Source organism: Lithobates pipiens, unplaced genomic scaffold (genome assembly GCF_037356315.1).
Source record: "Lithobates pipiens isolate NorthernLeopardFrog02 unplaced genomic scaffold, aLitPip1_a1.2 Scaffold_8, whole genome shotgun sequence".
Lineage (NCBI taxonomy): Eukaryota > Metazoa > Chordata > Amphibia > Anura > Ranidae > Lithobates > Lithobates pipiens.
This window is the reverse complement of record NW_027507903.1, coordinates 117,780,255-117,802,924: the sequence shown is the minus strand read 5'-3', so window position 1 is coordinate 117,802,924 and position 22,670 is coordinate 117,780,255. Positions and strand designations below refer to the sequence as shown.

The following is a 22,670-nucleotide window of genomic DNA, read 5'->3' as shown; positions in this document are numbered from 1 at the left end:
GATCCATTTTTTATTTTTTATTTTTTAAAGTGTAAAAATAAATAAAATAAATTAAAATAAATAAGAAAAAAAAAAATTTAAAAACACCCCGTTACGACGAGCTTGCGCACAGAAGCGAGCGCATACGTGAGTAGCGCCCGCATATGAAAACGGTGGTCAAACCACATATGTGAGGTATCGCCGAGATCGGTAGAGCGAGAGCAATAATTCTAGCCCTAGACCTCCTCTGTAACGCAAAAAATGCAACCTGTAGAATTTTTTAAATGTCGCTTATGGAGATTTTTGAGGCTAAAAGTTTGACGCCATTCCACGAGCGGGCGCAATTTTGAAGCGTGACATGTTGGGTATCAATTTACTCGGCATACCATTATCTTTCACAGTATAAAAAAAAAATTGGGCTAATTTTACTGTTGTCTTATTTTTTTATTCAAAAAAGTGAATTTTTTCCAAAAAAAGTGCGCTTCTAAGACCGCTGCGCAAATACGGTGTGAAAAAAAGTATTTCAATGACCGCCATTTTATTCTCTAGGGTGTTAGAAAAAAAACAATATAAAATGTTTGGGGGTTCTAAGTAATTTTCTAGCAAAAAAAACTGTTTTAAACATGGAAACACCAAGTCCGAAAAAGAGGCCTGGTCCTTAAGTGGTTAATATAGGGGGTCAGCAATGGCAAGAGTTGGTGAAGGGTAACAGTAACTATCAGCGCAAATACAGTTGGCTATGAATAGGAAAAATCACAGTACATAAATCATAAGTCCATGATGAGGTCAGGGATTTGGGCTTAAAGGTTTCCAAATAAGAAGGTTAAAAGAATTAAAAAATAATAATAATGGCAGGGCATTGGCGGCTGCTATCCTCAGAAAGCTGATTCTGTATAGAGGAAAACAAAGGGAAGAAAACTCATGTAGTACGTCACTACGTTTGGGTTTGTTGGCCGACAATTCCTTGCAGTTTGTAGGTCCAAGGTTTTGTCTGCGGAAAATCCAATCGTGTGTACAAGGCTTTAGTTCAGGGTTAATTGCTGCCTTCTCTCCTTCATGTGACAGTGTTTTGGCAATGGGCAGATCATGCCTGAGCCCTGCATCTTGGAAATAAGAGGGAAAGGTAACATGCAGCCCCATACCTATAACTTTTAAATCATGATTCCACCTGGCACTCTATGAATGTCCCATAATGAAGTGCATACAGGTAATTCACTTTACTGTATATGTAAGCTGTGTTTCAGTCCCAGGACATCAGTCAGCTACTGATGTTGCATAGATTTCAGTGGGATTAAGCGAACTAATATGAAAAAAGGTATGTATGTGGTTAGTGTTAGTACAATTTTGTTATGTCAATATGGTTTCCTATATGCACTCCAGTAGGCAAAAATGAAGCAATACCAACAAAGGCCCAGGTGACACTTAACGTCTAATTAGCTTCCTCTTCCAGATCATGTTTCTTGTCTCTGTACAATTCCAAAACACTCATGATTTGTCTCAGCTGACAAGACCTATGCTTGAGTTGCCCTATCTGTTCACCTTTTCTAGCCACTACATTGCTTATTGGCCTTTTAATTTATTTAATTATATAATAAATAAAAAAGTTTAAAATAGGAATAGGTCGTTGTGTTTACGTACCCTTGCAGAATTTGTTTTCTTGGCCATTTTTCAGAGACTATGAATGATAACACAAAAATGTTTGTCACTCGTGGTTAGTGTTTGGCTGAAGCCATTTATTATCAATCAACAGTGTTTACTCTTTTTAAATCATAATGACAACAGAAACTAGCCAAATTACCCTGATCAAAAGTTTACATACCCTGGTGATTTTGGCCTATTTTGGGGAAAGAAAAATAATTGTCGAAGGATCTGTGGGAAAAGGTAGTTGAACTGTATAAAACAGAAAAGGGATATAAAAAGATATCCAAGAAATTGAGAATGTCAATCAGCAGTGTTCAAACCCTAATCAAGAAGCAGAAAATAAGGGGTTCTGTTGAAACCAAACCACAGTCAGGTGGACCAACTAAAATTTCAGCCACTACTGCCAGGAAAATTGTTCAGGATGCAAAGAGAAACCCGCAAATAACTTCAGGTGAAGTACAAGACTCTCTGAAAACATGTGGTGTGGCTGTTTCATGATGCACAATAAGGAGGCACTTTTAGAAAGATGGGCTGCATGGTCGAGTCACCAGAAGAAAGACATTACTATGCAAATGCCACAAAGTATTCCGCTTACAATATGACAAACAGCACAGAGACAAGCCTCAAACCTTCTAGCACATTTGGAGTGATTAGACCAAAATTTAGCTTTTTGGCCACAACCATAAACGCTACATTTGGAGAGGTGTCAACAAGGCCTATGATGAAAGGTACACCATTCCTACTGTGAAACAGGGAGGTGGATTGCTGATGATTTGGGGACATGTGAGCTACAAAGGCACAGGAAATTTGGTCAAAATTTACAGCAAAATGAATGCAGTATGTTATTAAAAAATACTGGAGAACATTTGCATTCATCGGCCAGGAAGCTGCTCATGGGATGAACTTGGACATTCCAAAATGACAATGATCCGCAAGGCCAAGTCGACCTATCATTGGCGGCAGCAGAATAAAGTGTAGGTTCTGGAGTGGCCATCTCAGTCTCCTGACCTCAATATCTTTGAGGCACTCTGGGGAGATCTCAAACGTGCAGTTCATGCAAGACAGTCCAAAAATGTACAGGAACTGGAGGCTTTTTTGCCAAGAGGAATGGGCAGCTTTACCATCAAGATAAAGAGCCTCATCCGCAAATAGCACAAAAGACATTCAAGCTGTCATTGATGTTAAAGGGGACAATACATGGCATGTAAACTTTTGATCAGGGCCATTTGGGTAGTTTCTGTTGTCATTATGATTTAAAAAGAGTAAATGCAGTTGACTGATAATAAATGGCTTCCGTTAAACACTAACCATGAGTGAAAGGAAATGTTTTTGTTGTTCGTATTCTCTGAAAAATGGCCAAGAAATCATAAATTCTGTCAGGGTATGTAAACTTATGAGCACAACTGTGTAGTGCTCATTGAGTGCCATTATAGGGCAGTGTGATCATATTTCAGACTTAATACACATACAACACGGTGACAAACTTTCACAGGTATAAACACACAGAAACAGTCAATGAACAATAACATTTAATTAGAACATCTGCCAATTAAATGCAGTTAATTGTGCAGATCTAATGGAGTGCTCTTCAGCATACGTTACCTGCAATTTCTGTCTGTGAACAGATCTCGGTGAACCTGAAAAAAGGTATTTTCCAAACTGTGGGTAATGCAGCCTAACAGAAAAGCGCATTTATGTTATGTATCACTGCAAGGATGAGCCTAACACCCCCCCGGTTTGGTTTGCACCAGAACCTGCGAACAGACCTAAACTTTGTGTGAACTTTAGAACCCTATTAAAGTCTATGGGACATCAACGTTCAAAATCTAAAGTGCTAATTTTAAAGGCTACTATGCAAGTTACTGTACTAAAAAGTGTTTGCATGTTAGCATGTTTCCCGTGCTTAGAACTGCCCCCGCACAAAGTGTCATTTCTGCAGGAAAAAGTCATTTAAAATCACTCGAGGCTATAATGAATGGCTCTCATATTAGAGAGAACACTCATTGAAAGTCATTGATAAAAAAAAAAGGGTGGGCTTCCCCCAAATTCATTTACCAGACCCTTCATGTCTGGTATGGTTATTAAGGGGAACCCGCGTCAAATTAAAAAAAAAATGCTGTGGGGTTCCCCCTAAAAATCCATACCAGACCCTTTATCAGAGCATGTAACCTGGCAGGCCGCAGGAAAAGAGTGGGGGACGAGAGAGCGCCCCCCCCTCCTGAACCGTACCAGGCAACATGCCCTCAACATTAGGAGGATGCTTTGGGGTCCCCCCAAAGCACCATGTCCCCATGTTAATGGCGGACAAGGGCCTCATCCCCACAACCCTGGCCAGTGGTTGTGGAGGTCTGTGGGCGGGGGGCTTATCAGAATCTGGAAGCCCCCTATAACAAGGGGACCCCTAGATCCCACCCCGCCAGTTTGAAATGGTAAGGGGGTACAAAATTACCCCTACCATTTCACAAAGAAAGTGTAAAAAATAGTTAAATAAGACAAACACACTTTTGAAAAGGTCCTTTATTAAAAATAAAAAAAATAAAAAAAGATTCCAGCGGTGGTAATCCACTCTTGCTATCCAGCGACGGATGATCATCTCTCCGGGGTCCAGCGATGGCTGATCTGATCCAGCGATGGGTGATCTCTCAGTCCAGCACAGCGCAGTCCATCCATCCTTCCACTGTCGGAGACACTGTGGGATCCCTGCGCCCTAACGTTGATCTGATCTGTTCCAGCGACGGGTGATCTCTCAATCCAGCGCAGCGCATTCCATCCATCCATCCATCCATCCATCCTTCCCCTGTCTCCACTGTCGGAGACACTGTGGGATCCCTGCGGCCTAACGTTTCTTATATGAGGAGGGGGGGGTCGCCTGACCCCGCCCCCTCTGACGCAAGTGGGGAAGCCGGGCTTCCCCAATGACGTGTGGGTGACCCTGCCCCCCCCCCTCTGATGTAACAGAAACCTGACGTTTTTAAAACTTTTTTTTTTTTTTTTGCATTGATACATGTCCCCTGGGTCAGGACCCTGGTCCCCAAACACTTTTTAGGACAGTAACTAGCATATTAGCCTTTAAAATTAACACTTTAGATTTCTCCCATAGACTTGTACAGGGTGTTTTTGGTTGGCTTTTCGAATTTGCTGCGAACACCCCAAATTGTTCACTGTTCGCTGAACAGGCAATTTTGGAGTCGAACATGAGTTCAACTCGAACTCGAAGCTCATCCCTACACTGCAGTAACACCCACATAACGGTGAATGACAGCAGACTAATCTATCTAAACTAATACACATTACCTTAGACCCCTTTCACACCACACTGCCCATAGTGTGGGCGGTAAAACGCCGCTATTTTTAGCGGCATTTTACCTGCCGGATTTGCGGCATATTTTGGCCGCTAGCAGGGCGCTTTTACCCCCGCTAGCGGCCGAGAAATGGATAAAACCGCCGGCAATACGCCACAATATCGGCGTATTACAGCGCTGCCCCATTGATTTCAATGGGGAGCAGCGGTGGAAGAGCGGTAAACACACCACTCCTTCACCACTCCAAAGAAGCTGCTGGTAGAACTCTCCCCTGACGTCCATCCAGCGCACCGCTGCAGTGTGAAAGCCCTCGGGCTTTCACACTACAATTAATGGTGCGGCTTTTTTAGGGCAGATTGCAGGCGCTTTTTCTAACGCTATAGTGCCTGCAAAACACCCTGGTGTGAAAGGGGTCTAAATGTTAACATTATAAGAGTGTAAACCAGATGCTATGTGTTGCATGTATTTACAGTCCAGATTATACTGCACAGACACCAGTCTGAGCATCACATCCATATTCCTTACTATTCCTGAATAGGTGGAAGGTGGATAACCCAGCACACATCACTTAGCACAATAAATAAAACCGCAAGTTATCTGTACTGAGAATGAACACTGCATTCACACATATAGAGAAACACAGCAGCCTAAAATTCACTTGCTAATTGCCTTTAGCGTGCAGAGGGAGTGGGCACTCCAGTAACTTTCTCATGCAGATGAAATTGGCACTTTGGAGCTTTTGTGAATCGCATAGCACCTGGTAGCAGTGATTGTGACACCCTGAAGCCCAAGGGGCATGTCAGACAGCCTTACACAGTCAGTGGGTCTGGTGAAAATTACAGAGCAACACCTTTTTTCCTGGATCATGTTCAGACATGGCTTCTTCTTTGCATTATAGAGCTTTAACTTTTTTGGATGACATGGCAAACTGTGTTCACAGTGATTGTAGGAAGTATTCCTGAGCCCATGCCGTGATATTCATCACAGAATCATGCCCGTTTTTAATGAAAGATCATGGGCATCTAATATTGGGTTTAGGCCATGTCCAAGCACACGGAGGTTTCCCCATTTTCCCAGAATCTTTTCCCAATAGTATGTACTGTAGATGATGTATTTAAAGTGTATAATTTTACATTGAGGAACATTTATTCTTAATTTGTTTGAAAATGTTTCGATGCAGCTTTTTATAGATTGGTGAACCTCTGAGACACTCTGACTCTCTAATGCCGGCCATACACGATGCGAATTCCGAACGAAAATCCGAGCGAAAGTAAAATCGACCGATTTTCGTATCGTTAGTGTGGTATGCGCGACATGCGATTTTCGTACGACAGGGCAAATTGACAAATCCAACATGTTTTTTTTTTTTTCAAAAATCGTCCACAAATCGTATCGTTAATGGCAGAGTTGGACGATTTGACATAAGAAAATGAACTGCGCACGATCTCTGGAAAGTTTGAACCAGAAGGAAACCATATAAAACAACGAACGAATGGTCGAACGCAACACGGAATAAAAAAAACCCGTTAAAACATAGTGTTTTAACGTACGATTTTCGTACTTAATTGATGGCACATTCGCATGTTGTTGTGAGTGCCGCTTTCGTTTATCGTTCGACGGGTCGTTCGGAATTCGCATCGTGTATGGCCGGCATAAGATGCCCTTTTTTTTTTATAACCATGTGTGTTGTGTTACAGACCTGTTGCCCATTAACCTAATTAATTGCAAATTGTGCATCCAGCTCTTCCTCGTTGGCAACATTTACTTTTTCAGATTTTTGTTGCCCAGTCTCAACCTCTTTGAGATGTGTTGGTGCCATCAATTTAAAAATTATCAAATTTTTTTCCTAAAATTGTGATTTTCTCAATTTAAACATTTGATATGTTTCTATTTTCTGTTGTTAATAAAATACAGGTTTATGAGATTTACAAATCATTGCGTTCTGTAGATTTTTATACAGCAGCCAAACTTTTTTGGAATTGGGGTTGAAATATCCAATATGTTAATATCTCCCTGGTGCCATAGATTGGCATGTCGTGGTCCAGGTTGATAAATTACTGGGAGTGACTGGGCATGACCCAGATGTCTTGGTTTATGTTGAGACCAATGACGGAGTTCATGCAAGATAGAGTCTTCTTAAGCATCAATTTAAAGAACTAGGCTGCAAGTTAATGGGAAGGACCTCCAAGGTTGCTATGTGCAACACAGGAAAGAGGGCGACTAGAGAACTGAATACATGGCTAAAGACTTGTTTAAGAGGGAGGAATTTAGTTTTCTAAAGCACTGGGCTGACTTTACATTGGCGTACAACCTATATGCTAAAGATTGTTTGCACATAAATGAAAAGAGTTCTGCTGTTCTGGGGGAGAGGTTTGTAGGAAGGCTGGAATTTAAATGGGGCAGACATGTCAGTCAGAGATCACACCCTAATGGTGGGAAGAATGGGGAAGATGGGGAGGAGGGCTGTGGCACGGAATAAAAAGTTTCCTATGTTACAAACAACCATTTAAAAATTCTACTACTATTTGTACTACAAAAAAAAATGGAAAACACAAGTGCAAAATGTGACCTTGAATTAAAGTGGCATTCACTAATGACACAAGTTTGCCAAGCAAAATAGGGGAGTTGGAAGCTTGGTGCCTTAAGAGAACTATGATTTAATTGAAATTGCTAAATCTTGCTTTAATTGTTTGCATCGTTGGGCTATTAATATTCCTGACCATGCTCTTTTTTTTGGAAAGACGGGAAAAAACATAAAGGTGGTGGTGTCTTTCTCTGTGTAATAAGTGATCTAAGAGCATGTGTAAAAGTGGGCCTTGTGGTTGCAGAGTGTGATGTGCTGAAGCATTATGGGTGGAACTTCATATGGGTGGGTGCACTTCAAAGTTAATTGGAGCTTACTACAGGCCACCTAGTGTTAATGAAGAGGTGGAGTCTAAGCTTCTTGTGCAGATTGCAAGGGCTGGGACAGTGATAATAATGGGGGATTTTAACTTCCCTAAAATTGACTGGAGTAATGGCACTGCTGGAACAGAAGTTTATAAGACAGTTGCCAGGCAATTTTATGGTCCAGTTTAAGGCCTTAACTAGAAATGATGCTCTGCTGGACCTGTTAATCTGAAACCATGCTATACTCATTACTAATGTTCATATGAGGAAACTGGCCATAACATGATTTCCTTTAATGTACACTGTAAACCTCATATACTGGAAAAGATAAAAACACTTAAAGTGGTTGTAAACCTCAGTCATAAAATCTGAGCAAGGCAGATATATATGTAATCACTTCTCTCTCCAAAGCTCTAATGCCCCGTACACACGAGAGGGATTAAGTCTGACAGACCTCCAAAGGAGTTCCGACGGAGTTCTGGCGGACTTTTCGACCGAACGGACTTGACCACACACCATCACACCAAACTCCGACGGAGTCGAACGTGATGACGTACGACTGGATTCGACGTAGGAAGTTCATAGACAGTAGCCAATAGCTGCCCTAGCGTCGGTTTTAGTCCGTCGGAGTAGCACACACACGAGCAAATTTTTCGAAGGGGACCGGGTCCGGCGGAGTTCCGTCGGGAAAATTTGAAGCATGCTTCATTTCTAAAGTCCGTCAGACTTTTGCGAAGCTAAAGTCCGTTGCAGCCCACACACGATCGGATAGTCTGACGGACTCGGTCTGACGGACTTTGGATGTTGAAAAGTCCACTCGTGTGTACGGGGCTTTAGTGTCGTTCCTCTCTGAGTCACCTCTAAGCCCTTGTACACACGGTCGGAGAATCCGTCGGAATGTGTCCTATCGGACCGTGTCGTCAGATAATCCGACTTTGTGTGGTATGCATCGGACTGATTCCGTCGGAATATCCGTCGGACCCAATTTTCCAACATGTTGCAAATATTTCCCGACCAACTGGGCCGATCGGACATACTCCGATCATGTGTAGAGAATTTTGATCAGAGCAAGTGCCACGCATGCTCAGATCAAATTCCTACATCAAAACTATTGGCTACTAGCCTGAATATTGTGCCATCGTAACGAAATTGCGTCATCACGTTCTGAAAGATCGGATTTTTCGCCAACTTTGTCTGACCGTGTGTATGCAACAGTTTCGGACAAAATCCGACAGGCAAAATCCGACGGATTTGGTTGTGGAAATCTCCGACCGTGTGTACAGGGGCTAAGATGTTTTCACATCACATTGGGTATATATGAGGGTTTCCAACCACTATAAGAGAGACTCAGAGGGAATGTTGTCTATAAGAACACAGAACAGAAATAGGTATGCTGCAAATCGACACTATGCAAAATCACTGCAAAATATATTCCCATGGGCATTAAAAGGCTAAAAATAAAAAATGTGGCTCATGTCCAAAGTTTAAATGAGTATTTAAAAAATATAAAAACAAAAGAACACGATCATTTTAAAGTTACAAAGAATTTAAAAAAGGTAAACAAAAATTGAATTTGAATGAAAGGTTGCAAAAGTAAGGACAAACCCTCAAAAATTCTTTATATATTAACTGTCTGTAGTAGACGCTAGCTGGTGGAGTGGTAACCTTGACTAAAATTAGTCCGCTTCACTTGAGCTGAGAGGACATGATGGAGCTAAAGGAACTGAAAGAATCCACGAGAGGGTATACCAAATTCCTGCTCTAAACCTTGAAATTATTTAATTTGATCCTTAGTATTTAGTTGGTAAAGGAATTGGACCCCTTTGGAATACCATCCTTCAGCTCTGTAACTTCTGCAGTTCTCCTAAACGCCCCCTCTCCCAGATAGGTAAGTAATGTGTAATCCCGTCATATCTCATAATCCGCCTCATCTCATCCCATACCTTGGACATAAGAATTAAGGTGGGTTAATGGTAATCTTTGTATGGACCTATCACCCATATTGTCAGATGGCAACTGTTGATTAAGGAATAGCCTGCCGATGTTAATTGCGGTCAATCTGGTCAGTATAAACTCCGATTGATCAGGATGCACAAATTTCTGGATGACCTTAATGAGTCTATTGGCTAGTACATTGGCTAGCAACTTGAAATGAGAATTTTTTTTTTTTTTTTGGAGGGGAAATTATTTTTACTAGCTTTGCGTAAGAAAAATTGTTCAAAACAAGATATCACAAGGTACAAATACACAATACAGCACCTTCCAGGATTTATATGCAAGACTGTATAGGGTAAGCATCCCAAAACAATGCAGCATGACAATATCATCACTATAGTAACCTCATAAAAACATCAGCAGATCAATACCACATTCCCATAAAAGGGAGCTGTCTAATACCACAAACAGGATTACAGCAATATTTAGAATTGCCTAGGTCTCATTAATAGAGGTTTCTATCTAGATCGAGTGTCAGCCTCATGTAAGTATAGAAGTATCAGAAACCCAACTATGTCATACAGTCTCAAACCTTTTGAGATAACCTCTGTTCAGGTAGGTAGCTTTGAGAAACGGCCGTGCCTTGTTGTCTAGGGCTTTCCAGAAATTTAGCGGAGGGGCCTCAGCTTTTTTCCATTGTAAAATAATCGCTTTACGTGCATAGAACAGGGTGACAGAAAGAGTTCTCTGTGCTCTGAGAGGTGCCAGTTCCTCCAAGCAAAGTAAACACACAGATATAGTCATAGGTATGTGAAGGGCTGTGATGTTTTCAAGGTCACGAACCACCCCTTGCCAGAAAATTTGCAATAAGGGTCAGTGCCAAAATATATACTCAATCTGCTGGGCAACAGGATTCCGGGTAAAAAAATATCCTTTCCTGATTTTAGGAGAACAATTATACCTGCCACGTTCATAGATTCTGGAAGATGATGAAGCTCATAAGCCAAATTCAGAACTGCTAGCAGTTCCAGTATCAAAATTTCCCCAAATATTTTATAAATCTCTGGCGACAGGCCATTCGAGCCTTACTTAGTTCTTCAAGGGCAATGGGAGAGTTCAGAAACTTCCTGTCCACAGTCGTCATAACTGGCAAGTGAGGGGGGCTTAAAAATTTTATTTTATTTTGAATTTTTGTGGAGGATACTGTACTTTATTGAAGACCCCAGATATTGCAACAGAATCATGAGAAAGTATACCAGAAGTATTAGTAATCGAAGCAATGTAATTGGGTTGATTTTGAGAGCTTGCAATGACAGATAGCAGGTGCCCTGTATATTCACCATCTGCAAAATACTGGTATAGGTTAAAAAATATGCTTACTTTCTGCCTTGTCATGCAACTTTTGTTTGTAAAGCAATTTGGGTGTCCTTCCAAGAATGGAGGCACTGCAGGGAGGGAGCAGACAAGTGTTGCTCTTCAGTTCTACAAATATTCTACGATTAGCAAGAACCAGTCCTGCTGACAGTGGAGTTTACTGGCACCCACATGAGCCACAATACAGATTGTATAAAAAATATCAAACTTTATTTACAATCATTTAAAAATAACTCCATTGCATTAATACGTAGCTCTAAAATCAATAAACATGGATTATCATATGATACAGAACTCCTACTTGGGACAAATATACAGACCTCTCTTTTCATGGATTATACTCAGAAATTAAAGAAAGAGCTGTGTGTATTCTCATCCGCTTGTTGACAAGTTTCACTGATTGCATAGCTTCCTTAAGACCAACTTAGACTATCACATTCTGCTAGATATAACAATTATCCATATTAACTTTTGTACATACAAAGAATTTGTTAATATATCAAGCCTTTATAGTGTAATACACTCATATGGTATTGTGGAAAGGAGTCCCATACAATAAGAGGCGAGGCAGATGATATGTCATTGTGAAAAAATTACGCTGAAACGTAACCAAAAAGGATTGACTTTCCAGATGGGGCATTTAGAGGACTGAGATATGAGTGCTAGTGGTTAGCCGAGAGTGGTCCAACAATCCTCTAGCCTCTGTAACATCTGTAATACATGGTAGGATATAATATGTTCCCAATGCTGTGTCTATCCTTGAAATTGATTCATAAGAACTAGAGCAACAGGAATACTGTGTAGTAGAGGGATTACGTATTCTCCAAAGGTCTCTAAGACATAACTCCGAAATCTGATGTGCAAATAGTGTAGTAGTTTGATTTCCCACAGGGTAGCGGTCCACACTAAAATTGTATACCAAATTGAAATCCCTTACCACCACCCAGGGTTATCACCAACAGTTGAGCTAGCACTCGGATCACCTCACTATAGTAGGGAGGAGGCACAGCAACATTTCCCAATAAACAATAGTTATTAATCGAACATAGCTGAAAAAAATTTATTGGCAAAAGAGCAGGTAGTATAATGGCACCCAATAATACTGCTGGTAACGAGTACCAGAATCCAGAACGTAAATGTTTTGTTGAGTATTTTCAGTGCGACACGTAAAGAGCACAGGTGGGTCGCATAACAGAAGTATATAAAGAAATCTGCATAGTGCTTGTGCATTTCCCACTGGTCACTGTGGTGGCCATCCACTCAAGAAACGTTAAAACAAAAAACAGGAGAAAAAAAAATCTAAAAACAATGAATCGTTCCCACATGAGCCTCTGGGAGTGGGGGGGATTTGCCAATGCCCTCTGTGAGCAATTACCCCAGATTAACTTTATCCATCAAAAGTTTAGACAATAGAAACAGTTTGAGTACTTTCACAGCCGATTGCAAATTTCTGAGTAGACTTCTTACCCAGATGGAGTAGCTGTTCTAAAGAGAGAGCAACTAAATCTCAGGAAGGGGTACGAAATCTTGGAAGGTGGTATTCATTGTGATCCAGCCATTGGGTGACACTCTTGGGTGTATCAAAGTGTGTTTCCCCTTTTGCTATTACACACAGCTTAGCTGGATACAGCATTGCACATGGAATTTGCATTGCACGAAGCTGGCCTTTTTACATCATCGTATTGGGCCCTTAATTTTTGTGCTTCCACAGAAAAATCTGGGAAAAAGGATATTTTGGATCCCTTTTAGCTAGATCGACCCTTTGGTGTGAGCCATGGCATGAATGTTATCACAATCTTTGTAACTTTAGGATAAAGGGACAAGGTTGATTCCCAGGATGGAGTTTGTGGGCAGGAATACGGGACGCCCTCTCCACTGAAAAAAAACAATGTAAAGTTCTTCCATTTAATGGTGTCGGTCAACCATTGCTCAATATATGCAGTTGGATTTCGGCCTTCAATTTTCTCAGGCAGACCCAGAATTCTAATGTTGTTCCTCTGTAATCTGTTTTCCATATTATCTACACAGTATGATGGTAAACAACTAAATTGGCAGCAGCAATATCACCAGGCTCAGCTCATCAGCTCATCCTCTATGGAGCTCACTCTACCCTCTAAATCTGGGATGCATTTGTGTACTTTCTGTACATTGTGGGCAATAAGCAACATATCTTCCCTTAGATTCTTGAACTGGGTAGGGAGTGTCATCAGTGAAGTGTTACAATTTTGCTCAGCCAGGAATACATCTCGAATGCCGCGTACATACGATCGGAATTCTCGTCGGAAAAAGCTCTGATTGTTTTCCCGACGGAATTCCTATGGAATTCGGCTCAAGCTGTCTTGCCTACCCACGGTCACATCAAATTCCGATCATTTATAACGTGGTGACATACAACACGTATGACGTGACTAGAAATGAAGTTTAGTAGCCAAAAGCTTTTGTCTCGTAGTTGAATCTGAGCATGCGTGATTTTTGGCGTGTCGGAATTGCATACACACGATCGAAATTACCGATAGAAAGTTTTTCCGTCTGGAAAATTGAGAACATGCTATAAATTTTTGGCTGGCGGAAATTCGGACAGCTAAATTCCGATGGAGCATACACACGGTCGCATTTTCCGCTGAAAAGCTCTCATCGGTCTTTTTCTGTCCGGAATTCCGATCGTGTTTACGCGGCATAAGTGTGGGCTCTGGTGTGGAATCTTTCAAGAGAGCTGGTGTCTGTGCAGCCCAGTCTTCCTCAATTACAGTGCACTAAGAGTCCCTCTCATCCCCAGGGGCTGCAGTGTGTATATCTGAGGTAGACTCACCAAATTACAGCAGCTCACCACTGATATGAGACGGGGCTGAAGTAGATGCATGAGTGGTTAAGTTCTCCTCAGCAGGCACATGCTCAAAGCGCTCCAGTTTGGCAGCTGCATCCCTGCTTCTGTCCCTCGATTGAGTACGAGGAGGGAGCGGACAGGCCCCATCTTGGCTGCTGTGATCCATCCCATTCCTCCACGTTATGGCTCTACTGCTTGGTCGCTGATTTAAGATGGATCATGATGGAGAGCAGGCGAGTAACATTTAGAGCCGTGGGAGGCTACTGGGAGAGGTATTAAATGCTAGATATTAGCAAAGTGTTGGCGGCAGTAAGGAAGATCGGCTTCCTCTTTCATCGGCTGCTCTGCTACACCCCCAAGCTGAAATCCTTAATGGGAATGGTATTGACATAGCGCCAAGTGATCCGTGAAGGGAATGTAGATTGTCTAAAGGTGATTTCTTAACCCCTTCATGTCTGTCAAAGTGTGACATTCAATCCCCACACATGCCTAGGAGATTACCCCATTGAGTCAATGACACAAAACAACCAAGTCTCTCCGAGCAAATCTAATCTTTATTCTTTGGTGTGAATATTTAAAGGGGGCTTTCAGAAAGTACCACCCTTTGAACGTGTCATACAGATTATCCAATCATATACAAGTACAGCCTACAATAAAAGTGAAACTAGCAATTCCTCAAAATCATGTGCTTTCCAAGAAACGAAACAACTAAAAGAAGATAACAGTAACATGGGAAACGAAACTAGAGTAGCAAAACCTGAGCATACATTTTGTGAGGTGGATGTTAGAGAGAGACACAAAATGGAAACCAAATTTCTTAAAGAATGAAAGCGGTTAAGCTAAATATCCCTTCAATCCCCTCTTAGATCATATAAGATGATCTCTACATTCTATGTTGTGTCTTAATACTTCTTTGGGGTTGTGGCGTTAATTGCCTGATGACTCTTCATGTATGTCATGTAGGATAGAACCTTATCAGGAGATTGAAGGCGTGCAACTATGCAAGTGCAACACTTAAAGCAGAGGTAAAGAATCAGAGCAAGGATAAATATCATAACCATAACAAGGACAATGTCTTTTAACCATGAAAATATACCTCCAAGCCCAAATCCTGCATTGGCAAATGGGCTCCATGTTTTAGCAATGTCCCTAGCTTCCTGCTGGAGCTGACCTCTAAGGGATGTCCCCTTTTATCATCCCCTACCACTCCCATGACAGGTACCAAGTATGCAAGGTAACACCATCCCTTAACACGAAGGGGCACCCAGGGATAACACACTTTCCCACAACATACATAAATACTTTGTCCTAGTGCAAAAGGTCTCTTAGCAACAATCTCATGAGTGTACTTGTCCTGTGTCACAATAAATTGTTGCAATATTTAACCTACATTTTTAGGGAAAGAAGAAAAGTTATGCAAAGTACGGTTTAGCCCTGGGTCAGATACTTGAAACAATGAGCAGGCATTCCCACATCTTGATGTTAAATATTGACCTGCTGCAGAAAGAAGGGTTAGTCTGTGTCTCATTCCCTAAATTAAAATCAGGGGAATGACTTCTACCTGCTATTGGAAAGGTAACAAAGTTGTTTATGTACAGAGTGTATATGTTAGTCAGGAATACAGGACAGGAGGAGTCTCGTTGAGAAAGGAGGAAATATTTAAAGGTACAGACAAAAGGGGAATTCAGGCAGTGCTAGGATGTAATTTGTTACATATCCTACATTCTTCATACCCTGATTTTTTCCGAGCATAAGCATACTTAAGTTTTAGCAAAAGCATCTTATCAGTAAAACTATCTCCAGTCTCTCTCTTGATTCTAGCTTGTGTCACTGTAATGCTCTCTTGTGTGTATGTGTGTGTGTGTGTGTGTTTGTGTGTGTGTTCCAAAAGATACTTTTAATTGCACCCAAATCTTCAGGTGGGTAGGAACACTGTCAGAGAGATCAGGATCAGGAGGCAAAATGCCTTGCCAGAAGTCTGTGGTGAAATAAGCGAGGTCATCTTCTCTGGCCGGACCTGCTTTCCCAGGAACTCCTTCTTCCTCTGCTTGGACTTCTGCTTGAGGGCCTCCTGTATCCAAAATCTCCTTCCTGCTTTTGGGGCTTTGAGCAACCTTTTTCACTCTGTTGGCATGGATCCAGGACTGGCAATTTTCCACTGGGATGGCTGTTCTGGTCACTGCAACCACTGTGGTAGGAGGTCCAAAGGGATACTCTTGCTTCTTACTTCTGTTCAGCTATTGGTCCACCACGGTGTCTCCCACCTTAAAGAGGTGAGTAGCTTCCTGTGAAGAAAAAGGAGAGGTGTGAGCAACATTTCTCTCAACTGTATCAAATGTTTCAACCAATTTCCTTACATATTCTTCCTGTATTAAGTCTAAATCTACCTTTTCCATCATTAAATGTGCTCTGGCCCATGGGGTGGGCAAAGTTAGACCCATCGAGACTTCAAAAGGTGAATACCCTGTTGTCTTGGAAGGGGTCATTCTTATTTCTGCCAGGACTGCTGTGAGGACCTTCTTCTAGTTGGCAAAGGTTCCTCCTGTGGCCTTTCTTATTTTGTCTTTTTAATTGTTCTGTTCATTCTTTCTAGTATCCCTGAGCTTTGAGGGTGGTAGGGAATGTGAAACTTCTATTCTATCTTGAGAGTTTTTACCAAGTCCTGGCAGACCCTTGATACAAATGTAGGTCCATTGTCTGAGTTTATTTGAAGTGGGCATCCCCACCGAGGAATGATTTCCTGAATGAGGATCCTCACTATTGTTTGTGCATCTTCTTTTGTGGTTACAAAAAGTTCAACTCCTCTTGAGAAAATGTTCACAATTACCAAAAGATATTTCTGTCTTTTGCCTAGTTTGGGAATGTGTGTGAAGTCAATCTGCAAATGTGTAAAAGGAGTGTTTGGCCTTGTGTGGGTTGCTCCTGATACATGTGATGCATCTTGATACATAATCTTTAATCCTTCAGGAAAGTTCTGGAAAATAAAAATCTTTCTCCAATACTTCACAAGTGGCCTTCCAGCCTCTATGACCTATTCCATGGTACTGGGAAATAAAAAGTGATGCACTAGCTACTGGTATACTTGGCTTCCCCTCTTTGCAGAGAAGTCCAGTCTTTGGATCTTTCTGCACACTTATTTTGTCCCAATCCCTGAGATCAGCTTTTTCTGCACATCCCTGCAAATCTGAAAGAACCTGATCAAAGAAGGTCAATTCTGGGGCTAGCATGGGCATTTAGATCTGTGCATTTTGTGAAATATCAGCTGGTTTAGCAGCTAAACCAGCCAGAGCATTTCCCTTCTCTTTTTGTTGGCCTGTGTGTGCTCTGCAGTGCTGTGAAAGATAAATCGGACCTGGGTGATGTGTCTTGGTGAATGAGGTTTATGCAATCATGTTGTGGCACAACCTCATCCTGTTCTCATTTTAATTCTAAAGGGCATTTAAGATTGGTGCTGGTCCTGCAGTGGGAGAAGCATATTTGATGTGCAATTTTGGATTAGACAGCACGATCACCTCATAGCCACTCAACCTCTTTGCAGACATGTGCTGTGTATGTACATTTTTCAATAGGATTGATACATTGTTGGTGGTGTGAAGTGTCGTGCCCCAGAGTGAAAGAAGTGGTCATCTGAACCATCATCACACAGGACACGAGAGCTCTGAGACACACAGGCATGCCCTGAACCTGCACCGGAACCATCTTTGAGGGAAAAAAACAATAGGGTGCACCTTGCCTCCATGCTCCTGAGCAAGGGCACCTGACAAAGTCTTACAGTTTTCCCTTGCAAACAAATAAAACATTTTTCCATAATTAGGGAGGCCGAGCCCTGGAGCCATTACCAAAGCATTTTTCAAATACACAAAAGCATTGCACATTTCATCTGACCATTTTATACAATCTGGCATGTCTGAACCTGTGGCTTGTCTCAGGAGATTGTCATATTAGGAACAGTCAGGTATTCATTGGCGGCAGTAACCAATCATACCAAGAAAGGTAAGCATGTCTTTCTTAGTAAGTGGGCAGGGCAGACCCACAAGAACCATAGCTCTTTTGTGATTGACTTTCCTTTCTCCTTTTGAGAGTACACAACCAAGATATGCAACCATTTCCTGACACCATTGCAATAATTTCTTTGACACTTTGTGACCACTTCCAAAAATAAAAACATTTCAAAAGATCCCTCCCATCCTCCAGGGTGGCCACCGAGTAGAATTGCAGATGAGGAGCCACATACTGCAGCAGGGATGAACAGTGTCCTGGTATCCAAGCTCTGAGAGTAGTTTGGAGGACAATGGAATAGACTGCAGAGGAGTCTATATAGCCCTGGGGCATTCTACACCATGTTAGTTAGAAAGCAAAGATTGTCTGTGTCTCTTCATCCACAGGGATGGAAATAAAAAATGCACTCAATAAATCAATCACAGTAAAATACTCTGCATCCTGTGGTATGGCAGTATTGATGACACATCAGGCACTATTGGGGCAATCGGTACCATTAGGCTATTGATGGCCCTTAGGTCTTGTACAAACCTATAGTCACCATTTGCCTTCTTACTGGGTTAATGTTAATGTAGGGCGAGACAATTTCCCTCTTGGTTGTCTCTGTGTGTAACCCCCTCTTTGTCCTTGCCCCCTCCCTTTTATAAAAGTTACCCCTTTTATTTCCTGAGAAACCATTTTGCTAATGTGTCTGCACTGGTGTTTGCTTAAGGATGTCAAAACATCCTGCAGCATCCTTCGCTGTCAGAAATCAGTTATTGTGCTTGTAGCCCACTCTGATATTTACTGTGTGTCCTCATGTAATGAAGTCTTTCGTTAAACTCTTATTTGGTTGTGGAATGTAAGGGGGAGGAGGGGGGGCGCAAGGTACATGCATAGAAAACGTTGATTTAACCCTTAAATCCACCATCTCATGTCTCTGTTAACCCATCGTGGACAATGTTGTGGCTAGGATGCTATAGGGAGCCTCGGTCCAGCCGGGGATCTCCACAGCATGTTTATTTTCATCCTTATTTTTCTTTCTAAACATTCTGACTTTTATTTCCTTTACTTTTTTATTTATTTATTTATTTTTTTTCTTGGCAAAATTCCAACAAGCACTCCTTATGGCCAGAGGTTCCCCTGATCACAAGCAAGCTTTGTGCATTATTACTTTTCTTATTTTTATAACCAAACAATTTTTATTTATATTTAAAAAAAAAATTTTGGCAGAGTGCCAACAGGTTCAAACAGTACTTTCAATTGCTGTAGTACCAATGTCGCAAACAATTCCTCACTATCTATTACGGTCAGTGAGATATTAGCACTTGAACCCTGTTGGCAAAAAGCCAAATGTCCAAATTTTGCACCTGGCTTCCCCTGTGCAAGAGATGTCAGTAGCAAAAAGAATTATTCAAATAGCATGTTTTGATCAAAAGTTAGCCTCAGAGTATACTACCGACTATGCCAATTCATGTATTAACTTAAGAGAGTGTTATAAACACTGCTACTATGCTCCCTATCTCATACATTGGAGTCAAAGCATTCATATGTAAATCATTAAGAGAAAACATAAATACATCACCAGATACTGTAGCATCGCTCTACGTTTCGATTGGGGAACTTCCATCAATCACAAAAAGGAGCCGGGAGTTCACCGCAAGACGCGTCTGTCGCCTTTTATTTACGTACCCTTATAACACAGTGCAGTGGAAAGCGTCGTCTTACCTTACAACGCTGACAAATTCCACACAAACAGTTAACAGATCATCTTATAAACTTCTACAGGCGATAGGAAGATAAGCAAAGAGAAGGGTTTTGTCCGTCACACTTTAGCAGACTTTTTCTTATAATTACAGTACTGTATAAATCATTTTCCTACGAACTTCTCAGAGTCCGTGAAAGCCCCCCCCAGAGCTTTCTCCTTGTTCACACGGGAACAAGTGCTGCTTCTTAAAGCAGTCTTATTAAATGAACTTCTCGGAGTCCATTAAAGCCCACCCAAGGCTTCTCTACCTGTTCACACGGGAACAGGTGCTGCTTCTTAAAGCAGTCTTATTAAATTAACTTCTCAGAGTCCATTAAAGCCCACCCAAGACTTTATCACTGTTAACTCAGAACAGCCTTTTTTACTGCTTCTCAGAGCAGTTAAACTTATCAACGAGGTCTGAAAACAACTTCTACATAAATTTTCAGGTTCAAAGAACGATTTCTGAATAGATGTCACAGTGAGAGATACATATATCAATTCAACTCACCATATAGACATATATTATAATCGACCCTGGACGAGCCCCCAAACTGAAGGGAATGTAGATTGTCTAAAGGTGATTTCTTAACCCCTTCATGTCTGTCAGTGTGACGTTCAATCCCCACACAGGCCTGGGAGATTAGCCCATTGAGACAATGACACAAAACAACAAAGTCTCTCCGAGCAAATCTAATCTTTATTCTTTGGTGTGAATATTTAAAGGGGGCTTTCAGAAAGTACCACCCTTTGAACGTGTCATACAGATTATCCAATCATATACAAGTACAGCCTACAATAAAAGTGAAACTAGCAATTCCTCAAAATCATGTGATTTCCAAGAAACGAAACAACTAAAAGATAACAGTAACATGGGAAACGAAACTAGAGTAGCAAAACTTGAGCATACATTTTGTGAGGTGGATGTTAGAGAGAGACACAAAATGGAAACCAAATTTCTTAAAGAATGAAAGCGGTTAAGTTAATATCCCTTCAATCCGCAACAGCTCAAAATTGACCATGGTACAGAAACATTTTGAAAATAAGGGAATTAAGCAACTGGACCAGATGATTTGCACCCAAGGGTCCTCAAAGAGCTGAGCTCTGTCATATCTAAGCCATTGTTTCTAATTTTTATTGACACTTAAATGACTGGCATGGTACCATTGGATTGGCATAAGATCAATGTGTTGCCTATATTTAAAAAGGTATTAGTCTTTACCAAGTCACTACAGAACATTTCATTTGACTTTTTTTATAGTCTGGAAAATACTTAAGAGTTTAATAAAGTACCATATGGAAGAGTTTTTGCTAGAAAAGAAAAAGATTTAACCTGTTACAGACCGCACTATAGCCGAATGACGACTACAGTGCGGCTCAATAACTCTGGGAGTACGTACATTGACATCCTCCCAGCATCGTGCTCCCGCCTGCCACCTGGGGCACGCACGCAGGAACATCCATGCTCGTCAAGTCCGTGGGACCCAGCACAGCACGAATCACGGTAAATGGCCAATAACAGCAGCCCTTTACCACTTGATCACTCCATGCAACGACGGAGCAATAACAAATGTCAACACTGCAGGGTCACTGGAAGTTCAACACTCCTCACACCGATACAGCGTGAGTGGACAGGAGAGCGATCGAGTGCCATACTGTGAGTTATTATAATTGTGCCCAACCGTGCTATACAGTGCTCCCACTGTGCCACATCTGAGCGATCTGTGCCACCAGAGCCATGCTTATGCCACTACAGTGCTCATCTGTGCCACACCAGTCCTCATCAGTGCCACCACAGTGCTCATCGGTGTCACCTGTGACACTACCGTGCCCATCTGTGCAAATCATTATTGCCACTACAGTGCCCAATAGTGCACATCAGTACTCTGCAGTGCATCCTCACCAGCACCCAGCAGTGCAGCCACACCTATCTAGAATTGCAACAGTCACCAGTATGACAAACCATTTTTTTTACCAGTGATGAGGCCTACCAGATTCTCAGCCTAAGCGACAAGAGCAGCGGGGAGTTCTCTGAGTCTGTCAGATTCTGATTCGGCCTATGAACACATTACAAGCAGTGGGTCTTCTACAGAGGAAGAGTAACGTGCTGATGAAAAGGCATTCTGGCATGGACCAGCAGCCTACTACCAGCAGGACAGGGCCATCCTCCTCAATCGCCGGGCTGTCCACCTTAAGCGCAGTGCCACTGCAACAAAGGCCGAGCACCAGTAAGGTATCATCTCAGCCCCAAGGGACTAATTATGCCTATCCCTTTTGAGTGGAGAGAGCTCACCGTAGAGGAATTCAAAATTTTTATAGTTAACATTTAAAATTTAACGAATTGTACTCCTATTGGTCTACCAACCCCATCCACCACATGTCAGTCTTGTCATCCATTATGCAAAGTTTAAGATACCTTATGATCATGCAGTTCCTCTACTATAATGACAACACCCAGTGCCCTTCCCGAAATGACCCAACTTTTGAGAAATTTTCTCCTAAATTATTTCTCTGAAAAATTCCCCCAGTTATATACCCGACCGGAATCTAACCGTGGATGAGTCCCTTGTAAAATTCTCAGGCAGGATGGGCATCAAACAGTTAATTCCCAGCAAAAGGGCCCGCTATGGGGTTAAAATGTACAAACTTTGTGACCGAGCTACAGGGTAAATCTATGCCTTCCTGTACGAAGGGAAGGACTCCCAACTGCATCCCCCTGAATGTCCAGAGTATATTGGAGCCAGCGGCAAAGTTGTCTGGGAGCTTGACTATCCACTCCTTGGAAAGGAATACCATCTTTGTGGATAATTTTTATACAAGCTCGCCCCTCTTACGCAGTCTTCACTAGAGGGACACCCCAGCATGTGGTACAGTAAGAACCAATAGAAAGGGCTTCCCACAAAAACTCGCCAATGAAAGGCTACGACTAGGGGTGACGGCGTCTTTGCAGAACCAGGAGCTATTGGCTCTCAAATGGAGGGACAAATGAAATGTCCACATG

At 41.8% G+C, this 22,670-nt stretch overlaps 1 protein-coding gene and 1 long non-coding RNA gene across 6 annotated transcripts in view; one reads left to right on the top strand and one right to left on the bottom strand.

Annotated features, from left to right (window-relative positions):
• The window catches only part of VPS13C (vacuolar protein sorting 13 homolog C), a 626,331-nt gene that overhangs the window by 254,821 nt on the left and 348,840 nt on the right, over positions 1-22,670 (top strand). The window lies entirely within an intron of this gene.
• LOC143963543 (uncharacterized) lies at positions 14,481-20,639 on the bottom strand. Its single transcript, XR_013270987.1, has 2 exons — positions 20,181-20,639; positions 14,481-16,229 (listed from the first exon to the last, which is right to left on the bottom strand). It is a non-coding gene; the product is annotated as an uncharacterized LOC143963543 (long non-coding RNA).